The sequence below is a fragment of the Mauremys reevesii genome, linkage group 4 (assembly GCF_016161935.1).
Source record: "Mauremys reevesii isolate NIE-2019 linkage group 4, ASM1616193v1, whole genome shotgun sequence".
NCBI lineage: Eukaryota > Metazoa > Chordata > Testudines > Geoemydidae > Mauremys > Mauremys reevesii.
In genome coordinates this window covers 126,210,670-126,222,938 of record NC_052626.1, presented here as the reverse complement: position 1 = coordinate 126,222,938, position 12,269 = coordinate 126,210,670, and the positions used below count along the sequence as shown (strand labels likewise).

Genomic DNA, 12,269 nt, shown 5'->3' with positions numbered 1-12,269 from the left:
GAAAAGAGGCTGTGAACCAGTGAGGTGGGTGAAAAATGGCAACTATTTTTTCACAGAAAATTTTAACAATATTAGTTTTTTTTAAAATTTCCCTTCAAGCTTACTTCATTTTTGCTTTTTTCCAACAAAAAAAATGAAAACATTTCAATTTTTGAAAAAAACAAAACAAAACATTTTTGCTAAAAATGTTGGGGTTTCCATGTTGGGGTCTTGAAACCCCTAAAATGATTTTTTTATACCAAAACCCAAGCACTTTCACTGAAAATGGAACATTTATCAAAATCTGAAGATAGTAAAATGAACTGGGGGTTTGGTTTCCATGGTTGTTGTGGAAAAAATGGAAAATTGTAACCAATTTGAAAATTTTGTTTAAAAAAAATAGCATTTTGGTCAAAAAGCCATTTTTCCCTTAAAAAAAAAAGTTCCAACAACAAAAATTTAGTCAGCTCCATTGGAGAGTGTTATGTTTTCCCTTATACAAAAAGCAGCCAAACACATTCAGCCAAAATGATTTTTATCTTACATCAAGAGAACAACAATGTTTAAGAGCCTGCAGGAGAGAGCACAAAATGGCTGCCGGCAGATGTAAAGGGGAAGGCACAGAAATACCCCACAGAGAGATCAGAATATTAGTCTAGATGCCAAGAGCTGCAGAGGAGACAGCTCCTGTACCAATGGCTGTGAGCAGGAGTGTCCTGGAGGCAGGTAAGATGGAGTTTGTGAAGTTGGAAGGAGTAAGAGAGTTTTAAAAACATGGCAGGTAAATTTAAATTGGATCCCGAGTTGAAAATGGAGCCAGGGTGATGTCGGAGGCCTGGAAGATGTGGCCATGTTTCTTTGTGCATGTGCAGCATTCTGCATAGGGTGAGAGGCCCAGAGATAGGACAGGGAGGGTGAAGAGGAGAGGTGCCACAGTCAAGGGAGAAGGAGAAAAGGGATGGGGTGAGGGTATTGGCCAATGTGGGGCTGAGGTGGTGGGCAGCATTACAGAGGGGGAGGGAGGGGTATTTATTGGCATAGAAAATTGGAGAAGCAGAGGCGAGTTCAGGGGCATGGATGAAGCCAAGACGACAGCGGAGTCAAATGTGAGGTTGGAGTTGAGAAGGCGGATAGATGGCTCCCATCCTTGATCAAGAGAAACACGTCTGCCTTCTAGACATTGATCAGAACCAAGTCAGTCCCCCGCCAGGCACTGGCTGGGCACAATAGGGTTTTGTAAAACTTGCAGCAGGAGGTTATTCTTCTCCACTTCTACCATATGGTGCCACAGGTGAGAACAAAGACACTTCATCAGATTTTACACTTCCAGGTGTCTGTGTGATGGGGCATGTGCCCCATACTGGTACTGAGAGGGTAATGGGAGCTTTGGAACTCAATTCACCCAATTCACCTAGCCTGAAAGGAGGAGCAGAGTCGGAGAGCCTGGGAGAAGTACAGGTAGGCTGTGGGCCCAGGAAGGGGCTGTGGGAACAGCCTGTTGACAGGCAGAAATAGAAATAACCCCAGTGGGGGAGGGGGGTTCTGACTTGACAGTCTTTGCCTGCTCAGGGTCCCTGGGCTAGAACCCAGAGGAGAGGGAGGGCCTGGGCTCCCTGTGAGCCACTGGGGAAGAAGTGTTTTGAAAGCCCTGGGAGAAGGGGGTGTAAGGACCATGGGGCCCAGAACTGGGGGCTGAAAATCCACTAGGTATAAGGATGTTGGACTTCTGTTGTGCTAGACGCTTTGTTACCCCAACAGTGGTGGAGCTGAAACGTGGCCTGTCTGCAGGGCTGAGCTGTGTGAAGAGACTGGCCACCACAGGACAGCATGACGGTCAGCCGGGGGTGCTAGAGAGGAAGGAGCTGCTATGCAAGACCCAACGAGGAGGGGGCGAGCCACTTGTAAGTAATCAACTCTTCACAGCCTGAAATAATTAAACTACAGGGTTGCAAACTTTGTAACTTGTATAGGCTGCGGCTTGTTGCCCACATCAGGGACTCCTTGCATTCCTCCCCGCAAGCTCCGTGTGTGCCATCCCCCTCTCTTTCAGGGACTTTCCTGAAATTTCCTTCTCTGCCCTAGGGTGCTGGGGCTCCATTACCCCTTCTGCCACAAGCCAGAGTCCCTCATGCCCTACCTCTTCCTTCAGAACCCTATTGCTAGGGACACTGAGACACACAGCGGTTTGGTGACTTCAGTGACTGGCTATCTTGGTTTCAGAATAGGGAAGGGGAATGGCTGCTTCTGACTCCCAGGCCTGCGTTCTAGCCGCTAGATGACATTCACTCCATTTCCCCAGGCTGCTATCTGTGCTACAGGCAACTGCTCCCTGCCATCAGGGCTTTGTGCTGGTTTCTGGCTTGTTTAACCCAGACTGCAATCAGTTTTACAGCAGATTTTGTGTAGGGAGGGAAGCATGGCTGGTGGTTAAGGCTGGGACTCAAGAGATCTGGCTTCAGTTCCGGGCTCTATCAGCTGATCTTGGGCAAGTCACTTACTCTTTGTGCTTCAGTTTCCCATCTGTAACAGGGGGATAACAACACTAGGTTTGTCCTTCTTCTCTAGACTGTAAGCTTTCCAGGACAGAGACCATCTCTCACAACGTGTCTCTACAGCAGCTCGCACAATGGGGCACCCTCCTTCACTGGAGGCCTTTATTTGCTACCATAGCCCACAAATAACAACTGCTCTGTTTAACCCAGCCTGCAGAGTTAACAACCCTTGTAAAACAGCCTCAGGTGGCTTGTGTTGCTTCACTATCTGAATTTCACAATTACTTGGTTGTGTTTTAAGCACTGATGGTTTGGGATGTTAACCATTTCCCCCATCTTAGACTGTGAGCAGCTTGTGTGAGGTGCTATTTGAAATATACGTCTAAGGGAACTTGATTTGTGAATGTGCTTGGGTCTTCAGTGTACCATTATGAGCTGCATTAAAAGAAGGTGGCTGCCTGCCATCAGGATCTAGGCAATGTTTGCTGCAGGGATGGTTTTAAATGTCTTGTTTAAAACCTGTGAGTCAAACTGCACTAGTGTTAAAGAAAAATAGCTCCGGGTTCCAGCGTTGATTCTACTTTGCACTGCCTTTTATGCTCTCAGATGAAGGACTTACTATACTTTCCCTCTTCTCTCTGACCAATTTTCTACTGGGAAGAAAACAATCTATTCTCTCTACTCCCACCCCCCGAAAAAGAAAAACAGCTAGAAGCACACCCATTTGCTGCAATACAACATCCAGCAGAGAGTTGACAATAGTGTCATGGTTAACTGATTAACTGGTACACCTTTTGGCCACATATGCCTATCTGGAGCCACGTCTTAAATAAGGCAACCACTAGTGGCCACTGCTTTAGTGATGCAGCAGGCAGAATTGTAGGAAAGAGATCTATACTCAGGATGCAGAGCGGTCAGTGTTAGATGCAGAGAGGTTGATGTTTGTCCCATAGCTGTCTGTATACCAGATTGTATTCCTGTGTGCCTGTCTCACACCAGTCTAAAACCTCCTAAAATCTGAACCTTTCCCCCACAGCTCCACTCATAATTCGGCAGCCAGATTCTTTTGAAAATCTGCACTGAAAATCTGGCTCTTGTTTCAGTGATTAAGTGGAACTGAGCTCTTTGGAAAATCTCACCCCACTTGTGAGTGCTGAGCAGTAGTAAATGTGGCCTCACCTGCCAGACGTTAGGCAGAAACTTGCCCTACGGCCGGCTACTCCATAATCCTCCACCAAAGAGAGTGAGGGGGTGGTGTCTTTTGCATCTTTCTCTGAAGAATCCCTCTCAGACAGGAGAGTGGGATAGAAAGAGAACTAGTCTGAACCAGAATGTCAGTTCCTAAGGGAGAAATTCACTCCCACGAAAGAAGCCAGCCAGCATGAGTCTGACCCTCCGCATAGGGGTGAATTTCTACGTGGATATTTTGTGCAGCAGGCTTGCTAGCATGGTGCTATCTGCAAAATGTGGCTAGCGTTTTGTGGTTTGAAGTCTGGATCTTCCGTTGCAGAGATGTTGCAAGATGTTGCATCTGGACTTTAAACACCCCGAGCTTATTGGCAGAGCTGTTATGATTTGGAGTTTGGTTATTCTTGCTAGAAAGTGCTAGTGCAGGTATATTCAAGAGCATTGATCTTTGCAGGAAATATCCAGGGGCCAGGCTCCTCAGCTGATGTGGCTCTGTCTTCAGTGGGTACAGCTGTAGTGACAACAGATTCCCATCAGCTGCGGATCTGGCCCTGGCTTTTTAAACCACACTGGGGGGAGGAGGGGAACAAAACAAATGAATGAATCCGAAGTGGCTCTTTGCAATTCTCCCAGGCAGCAATGCTATTGTTCCTGTCTGTCAAGTCTGGTTCCATCAGTCAAGCTGTGTTATATAACAGGACGGGATGTGACTGACAGATCTGGATGTGACAGGTCATAACAATGATTTGCCAGGTGGGGGGAATTCATGGGAGACTGGTTTTTATTGTGAGAGCTGAGGCATGGAACGAAACTGCTATTTAAGAGGATACTTTAAAATATACCAACACCTCATCTCCTGGGGATGGCAGGGAGTGACAGTGCTTGAATACGGGGTGAGGGGGGGGTCTATGTCAAGAACTGCATGCAGGTGACATTGACTGAAGACAGCTCATCCAGAGGTGGCAACAACTTTCAGCCACTAATGACTAGGGGACCTGTGCCCTGAGAGGCTAAGTCTCCTTTCACTTGCACCGGGGTTTACGCTGGTGTAACACCATGGGCTTCAGTGCAAATGCTGCTGATTTACACAATGGTAAGTAAAAGAATCAGGCCAGAAGAGTCAAATGGAGGCCCTGGGATGCCCCCGCACCCACCATACCATTCAACCCCCTTTGGCCAGAGAACCTTCTGAGTATTCAGTGGTGGCACTAGGTATAAGCAGACTGAGCAATTGCTTGGGGGTCCCACTTTAGTATTACCCCCAAAATACTGCTCACCTTGTTTAATGTGGACTCTTTCATATGTGTATTAGTCTGTGTTGTGTTGATATCCTTGTTTGTTTGGTTTGTGGAAATAATACAATTAGTAATTTTAGGGGGTGGGTGAGAGGTAGGTAAGAATATTCCTGCGTAGGGCCCCAATGGGCTAGCACCACTCCTGTGAGCATTGACAGCTCTTTTTCTTCCCTTGGAAGTTGAAGAATGAGGCTGTTACATTCGTACACACCTTGGGTTTTGTTCCGAGAGAGGCGCGCGCTCTCTTTGCACCGAGGAAAGGGGCTTTGCCTTGGATGTGACTCCCCTGTTTTGGTCACTGTATTCCAAGAGGGGATAACCTCCTCTGGACGTGTGGGAGAGATCGTTAGTTCTCCCCAACCCATGCATGGCAGGGGTGGGATTTGGGAAGCCCCTGCAAACGCCAGGCTGCAGCTCTGTGGGAAGCTTCTGGCAGGATGGAGTTAGGGCATTTTCCAGCAAATTTGCTGCTATGTAGCTCCACTGGTCACTGTTCTGTGTAGAGCAGGACTGAGGAAATATGGGACCTGTGACCTGGGTGGGAGGTGAGTGCAGAACTCTCTCCCGTCCAGCCAAGGTGGAAACCTGCAGTTGCTCAGGGCGTGGCCCAGAGGATGGATTCCTCCTTCCCTCTCCCCGGACTTCCTCCAGACCACAGAGCGCGCACAGATTGTAAGGGCAGGGAGCAGCCCTTTCTATGAGTACAATGGATTTTATTTTAAGCACCGTTTCGTTCCACCTCAGGCGTTTTGGGGTCACAAAACGGATGAACTTTGCCTTGGGCAACATGCCAGAGCAGATGCCAGGAGAGATTCTGGCATGGGATCCAGCCACCCTTCTGTATCCCCAGGTACTGGCATTGTCGGGAGGACACTGAGATCTTCCCTCAGCCCAGGCTCAGGGAAAACTCTCCTTGGGCCTAGTTCTGCTCTCATACTGTTTTGACAGCAGCCCTGACTCCAAGCTGCTCCTCTGATAGGCAGAGCGGAGGAGATAGTGCTTAGCAGGAAGGACCTTTGCGTTGTGGGGGCCCAGGCTGGCTCCAGGCCACCTCTGCCCTTCCTGGGGTCTGGGTCTGATTGCTGACGTAAGCTAGAGCAAATGCAGGGGCTATTGTAACGGACAGCAGATGCGTCCAGGCTAGCGGCCCAGAATACCTGTGGCCACACTTTTTCCCAAGCCCCCTCTCTAGAGCCAGGGCTGTGGCATTGGGGGTGTTCTGCCGGGTCTGGTTGCATGGAGAACTTCCACAGGGCTAGCTTTGCGGGCTCAAAAAGAGACTGCAGTGAAAGCTGGAACGTGGCGGAGGGGGGGCATTGCCTCCAATGGAATTAAGCTCATCAGAGAGCAATGGGGAAGGATTTCAGCTGCAGCACGGATGGCCTGGAGGTTAAGTGGGTTGTTTGTGCCTCACTTCCCTATCTGTAAACATGGGTGCAGCTCACCGTGGGGCACATTACCCGAGATGTCCAGCTGTTACGACGGAAACTGGGTCACTAGCAACAGCATTTCCCACAAGACCCTGTTTCTTAAATCACTAAAATAAATCCCATTCCCATCTCAATAACTGAGTCACGTGCGGGGGGGGGGGGGCGGGGTTGGAGCGAGGAGGGTCATCAACATAATTGAGTTGTCAACAAAACTGGCACAAAAGGAGCTTGATGCGGAATAGGTCACACTAACCGGTACTGTGGCGTTGCACTGCCAGAGGGGAAGGCTGGATGAGCAATGACCTCTCGTTGCCTCTCATCCCTGAGGCAAGAAGGGGGAAGATTAACCAAGGAGAAGAAGCTTTGGGTTCTGTCGGTGAGGAAATAGGCCTCCATACTTCTAGGGCACCTGCTGCCTGAGCATCTCTCCCAGCTCTGTGTGTGCTGCTCCCAGCAGTATTCTGTCTGAGCTGGGGCTGTAGGATTTGGGCCTGTAATGAAGGATGAAGCACTTCTTCCAATTCACTACCTGCCTCCCCAGTAGTTACAGATGGACCCGAGTTCCAGAGTCTGGCCCTGGATCCCCCGGAACTCCCTGTGGGATTCAGAACCACGGGACCTGTTTGGACCTATCTCTGCTAATATTATTCCAAATGCCACAAGTGGCAAAGCAAGAGTCAGAGGCAGCTGCCAAGTTGAGAGGAAGAGAGGAGAGGAATGGATGACTGGGAAACCTGGTTCTGCATGCGTGGCTCAGAGGGAGCAACGGCAAAGCAGAAGATCTGCCAAAGAGCAAGAGAGAGGAGAGGAAGCCAAGCATCTAAATCACCTTGGTGAAAGTGACAAGTGCAGACACCAACATGTCTCAGCCTAACGTGTACGAGCGGAAGACAGAGGGCAGGTCTAATGATTAAGGCTCAGGACTGGACTGCAGGAGATGGGGGTTTCAGTTCTCAGCTCTGATACAAATTCCCTGTGTGACCTGGGGCAAGTCGCTCACTCACCCTGGCCTCCAGTTCCGAAGCTGCATAACTGGATTATTAATTCTGTCTTGTCTATTTCAACTCTAGCCCCTACTCTGAAGAGCTTGTCGCTCACTAGACAGGGGCGGCTCTAGGCACCAGCGGGCCAAGCGCCCGCTTGGGGCGGCATCCTGGGGAGGGCGTCATTTGGCTCCGGTGGAGCTCCCGCCGGCATGCCTGCGGCAGGTCCGCTCGTCCCGGGCTCCGGTGGACCTGCCGCAGGCATGCCGGCGGGAGCTCCACCGGAGCCAAATGCCGCCCTCCCCAGGATGCCGGAGCCGCGGGAAGAGGGGACCCGCCGCGGGACTGGGGAAGGGCGGCGCAGCGCTCAGCGCTGCTTGGGGCAGCCTACTTTGTAGAGCCGCCCCTGTCACTAGAGGTGTGTGCAGCACCTAACATCGTGGAGCTTCTACCTTGTTTGGACTCCTTGGTGCAACAGCAGTAACAGGCGCTGACACAGATTGCATGCGGACACCAGATAATCCGTCATCTCGTGGTGTCACTCTGCCCTCCGGTCCCAGTCCAGGCTCCCAGCCTCCGGAGGGACTTTTGAAACTAGACAAGCTAAGAACTCACCCTGCCCCCGATCATTTCAGAAAGGCTGCTTTGTGGCTGAATTCCAACCTCCTCTCTGATTCTCAGCCATTTTTAGAAGGTCCCGCTTGTCTTCCCCCAACCCAGTCGCTCTTGCTGACACCGATCAGCCCAAACCCCAGCCTGTTTAAGTGGCATGTCAATGCAGCAACCTTGCTCAGAAGTTTACCTCTCACTTTAGCGGCACTAGTAGTTCCCACACCGAAGGCAGATCTTGACCTTGATAGCCCCTGCCCATAATAGTTCCAGGGCTGTCTCTCACTCATAACCAGTTATTGGGCATATTTTGGGGGTGCATTCAGCCTGTGGGTTGCTAAGTGTAGGGCAACGGATTTAAAAGTGAAAATCTGAAGTCCCTTAGAAGCTTGTTAACCTACTTTTGCAGCCTGGAGACCCGCAGCTTCACTTGTCTGTCAAATTATATCTCACACATCAGTGTCAAGGTACAAGATAAGTCACCTCTCTGTGTCTGGGTTTGAATGCTCCCTTTTGCTCCCAGTTTGTCTTTTCAAGTTAAAGTTTAAGCCCTTCATGAAAGGGCCTGTGTCTCCCTGTCTATGTACAGCTCCTAGCACAATGGGGGCCCTGGTTTCTGCTGGGCTCCATAGTGCTACTGCAAAACAAATGTGTCTTCCCTTTACCTCCCCCCCCCCCCCCAAGGAGCATAGGTGCTGGAACAATTTTTATAGTGAGGGGTGCTGAAAACCTTGAATAAAACTGTAAACCCTGTATATGATGGAAACCAATTCAAGCCAGGAGGTGCAGCTGCACCCTCAGCACCCCTAGATCCATCACATAGGTGAAGGAAGGATATTTAAGCTAAAAATTTGGCAGCTGTGATTTTTTTTCCCCATCCAGAAATTTACCACTAGAGGTCCCCACACACCTCCCTAAATACATAGGCGTCTATGCTGATTTTAAACCTAGAAATAATGCTGCGGTGGGAATATGTGCAGAGCACCATAGTCAGATGAGTGATTTCTGCAACTCTAGTGCATGTTGGAGCCTGAATTGGATCTCATACCAATTTTACACCATTAACTTTAATGAGTGACTCCAGATTTACACCTCCGTGAGAGCAGACTCAGGCTCAATGAATCTAACACAGATGATTCTGTGCCTGAACAACCGAGACTTTACTACATGCAATCAAAGAGGAAGCTTAAAACACAACGAACCTTCATTTAATAGGGCAAGATAAATGTGGGAACAAGGATCTAAGGTGAAATTGAATGATTAAAATCAGACACCTGGTTTTCAGGCATCCATTCAAGTGGTTTAATTTTCTAAGATGCTGAGCACTGACATCCTCCTCCTGAAATCTATAGGGGCTCAGCACCTCTAAAATGCAGGCCCCTTATTTAAGTGCATGAAGATGGATTTAGTCACCTAACTGCAGGAAGCCAAGTTTGCACGTTTTGACCTCGATCTGTCAAACTTTTGATTGTGCATCCAACCCTCTGAATGACAGGAGGCTTCGCTGTCACAAAGAGGAGTTAATTTTTCAGGGTGATTATCACTTTGGCTTGTGGGTGCTTGCTGGAAGAAAGCCACTTTGTGATGAATTGGCAGGTAGGAAATGCCCTGAATCGGCAGGCAGCTGTGTAAGACTGAACTGAGACACAAAGTTGTTTCCACCCGTTCTTCTCTTCCCCGTCCCCCATATGGGTTTGATGGCTAAAGATAGAGAATGGCCTTCTGACTCAGTTTATGGGCTAATAGAAGATGCAGGTTTAAGTCTTGGCTTTACCGAATGCATCCTCTATGATCTTAAGCAAGTCACTCAGGATAGGATCTAGAGTCACTGGGAAGGCTGTGATTGCCCTCAGTGAGCTTTGGATCAAGCCTGCAATTTCTCTGGACCTCAACTCTTCATTGGAGGGGAGACAGTGTTGCCCAGTGTTTAGAGCACTGTGCTGGAACTCGGGAGATGTGGGTTCTGTTCCTGGCTCTGCCGTTGGCCTGCTGCACAAGCTTGGCTAAGTCACGTCAGACCTGTGCTGCAGTGTCCCTAGCTATACAATAGGAGTAAGGATGTTGTACTCCTTTTGTAAAGTGCTTTGAGATCCGCTGATGAAAAGCACTAGGTACTATCTGTAAAATGGGAATACAAATATATTTCCTTTGCCATGTCTGTTTAGATTGTAAACTCTTCAGGGCACAGAATCTCTTTAATTTCGTACAGTGCTTAGCACAACGGAGTGCTGATCCCAGTTGCCTCAAAGCACTGTCATAATGCAACCACAAAACAGCCCCATTTTTCACACCGCTAATCTGGCATGCCTGGGTTTTCGAGTGACCGACTTAAGAAACCTTGTGCCTGACTTCCAACGGTGCCTAACACTGCAGCTATCATTGGAGCCAGGTACACATTTCAGCTTCTCTGCATTCTACAAAATGTAACTTTTAACTGTAATCCCCAGTCACATGCACCAATGAACAAGGGCTCCTGCATGGCCAACATGCCACTTTTAAAACACGAAGGTCTTTGATTCATCAATATGTTCTATGTATGTGCATACGTCTTTGTTTCCCTGTAAATCACCTAGTAGATCAGGCCAATCCTGTTGCTGTTGAAGGTAATGGGGGATTTTTGTCATTGTCTTCAATGGGAGGATGGGGCCCTTGTCTATTCAACAGCCATCACTCAGTATCCCGATTATCGTCAATTTCAAATGCATTCCTGTTCTCAGTGACATCTGGGAAGCCTAACTCTCTGCTGTCACTCGGTAGCAGGCATGCCATGGCCTCTCTCGTGAACCGGCTGTTATCTCGCTGTGTGGGACTCTACATTATTGATTAGGGGGATATGGCTTTTGGTACTGCTGTGGCAGAGAACTAACATGTATGTTCAAGGATTGTATGCCACTTCCTAGCTAGCATCCCTCTCCTTGAATGGCTTCCAGCTGCGGGACATGTGAGGAGCACAGTAACCTTGAGCGACTTGTTCAAGGTCAAACTGTGTCCAGGGCCGAGCTGGAACTCAGCTCTCTGTCCCCATTTCCGACCACCCTCTCCTCTCCAGATCAATGTCACACTGAACGTTGAGAACTACACAGAGCAGACTTCAACCGGCCATGTGCCGAACTTAGGTTTCTGCTGTAAAGGGCCACTGTTGGAGCTAGATGGACCCCTGGTCTGTTCTGGTTCAGTTGGGCAATTCTGATTTTCGTGTCTTGTTTACTCGTAGGGGACACACAGTCTCAGTAAGTTCGGAGGTTTGGTTCTCATGAGCACCCCAAAAGAAGAGCGCTGCTCCACTGTATCCCTCCACTACCAATCCCTTTCTTCCTTTCTCCATGGCTGCCTTACCGTCTCCCTCCATTTCTATCTTTCCTTTTCCTTCTCTCTTCCGTGTCTCCATTGCTGCCCCTTTCCCTCCTCCCCGCAGGCAAGGACTAACGTCTATGCTTTAACAAGGTCCCACGGGAATTCTTTGTGACTCATCTGCATTGACAGAGATGGTGGTGGTTCCAAAGCTTCGCCTGAGAGGTAGTCAAACAATCCGTCAGCTGGATTGGACACAACCTGTACCGTGGATCTGCCTCCCCGTAACTAATCTGACAAGTACCCTCCCCCAACTGCTATCCAGCCTCAGAACTACACAAGCAATGTCTGCGTAGCTAGTGCAGCTTCCTGGGACTCAGGACACCTGGGTTCTATTGGTACAGGGGGCTGGGGCTTAGGACATCTTGATTCTATTATAGACTCATAGACTTTAAGGTCAGAAGGGACCATTATGATCTTCTAGTCTGACCTCCTGCACAATGCAGGCCACAGAATCTCACCCGTCCACTCCTGTAACAAATCTCTGACCTATGTCTGAGTTATTGAAGTCCTCAACTTGTGGTTTAAAGACTTCAAGGTGCAGAGAATCCTCCCGCAAGTGACCTGTGCCCCATGCTGCAGAGAAAGGCGAAACCCCCCCAGAGCCTCTGCCAATCTGCCCTGGAGGAAAATTCCTTCCCGACTCCAGATATGGTGATCAGCTAAACCTGGAGCATGTGAGCAAGACTCAGCTAGACACCCAGGAAAGAATTCTCTGTAGTAACTCAGATCCCACCCCATCTAACATCCCATCACAGGCCATTGGGCATATTTACAGCTAATAGTCAAAGATCAATTAATTGCCAAAATGAGGCTATCCCATCATACCTTCCCCTCCATAAACTTGTCAAGCTTGTCAAGCCAGATATGTTTGTTGCCTCCACTGCTCCCCTTGGAAGGTTGTTCCAGAACTTCACTCCTCTGATGGTTAGAAACCTTTGT

At 49.0% G+C, this 12,269-nt stretch overlaps 1 protein-coding gene across 12 annotated transcripts in view; it reads left to right on the top strand.

The window, feature by feature from the left end:
- Nucleotides 1-587: 587 nt before the first annotated feature.
- KCNA10 (potassium voltage-gated channel subfamily A member 10) overlaps nucleotides 588-12,269 on the top strand; it is a 52,699-nt gene continuing 41,017 nt past the window's right edge. For 3 of the 12 annotated variants that reach the window (XM_039537058.1, XM_039537062.1, XM_039537063.1), the window contains exons 1-3: nucleotides 588-705; nucleotides 1,310-1,437; nucleotides 1,738-1,880. The gene's annotated coding sequence lies outside the window, so the exon portion shown is untranslated. Of the gene's footprint in view, nucleotides 706-1,053; nucleotides 1,271-1,309; nucleotides 1,438-1,737; nucleotides 1,881-4,045; nucleotides 4,086-4,259; nucleotides 4,413-4,628; nucleotides 4,753-12,269 lie in introns of those variants that run through there. The other 9 variants (XM_039537061.1, XM_039537052.1, XM_039537054.1 and 6 more) reach the window with 6 other exon arrangements.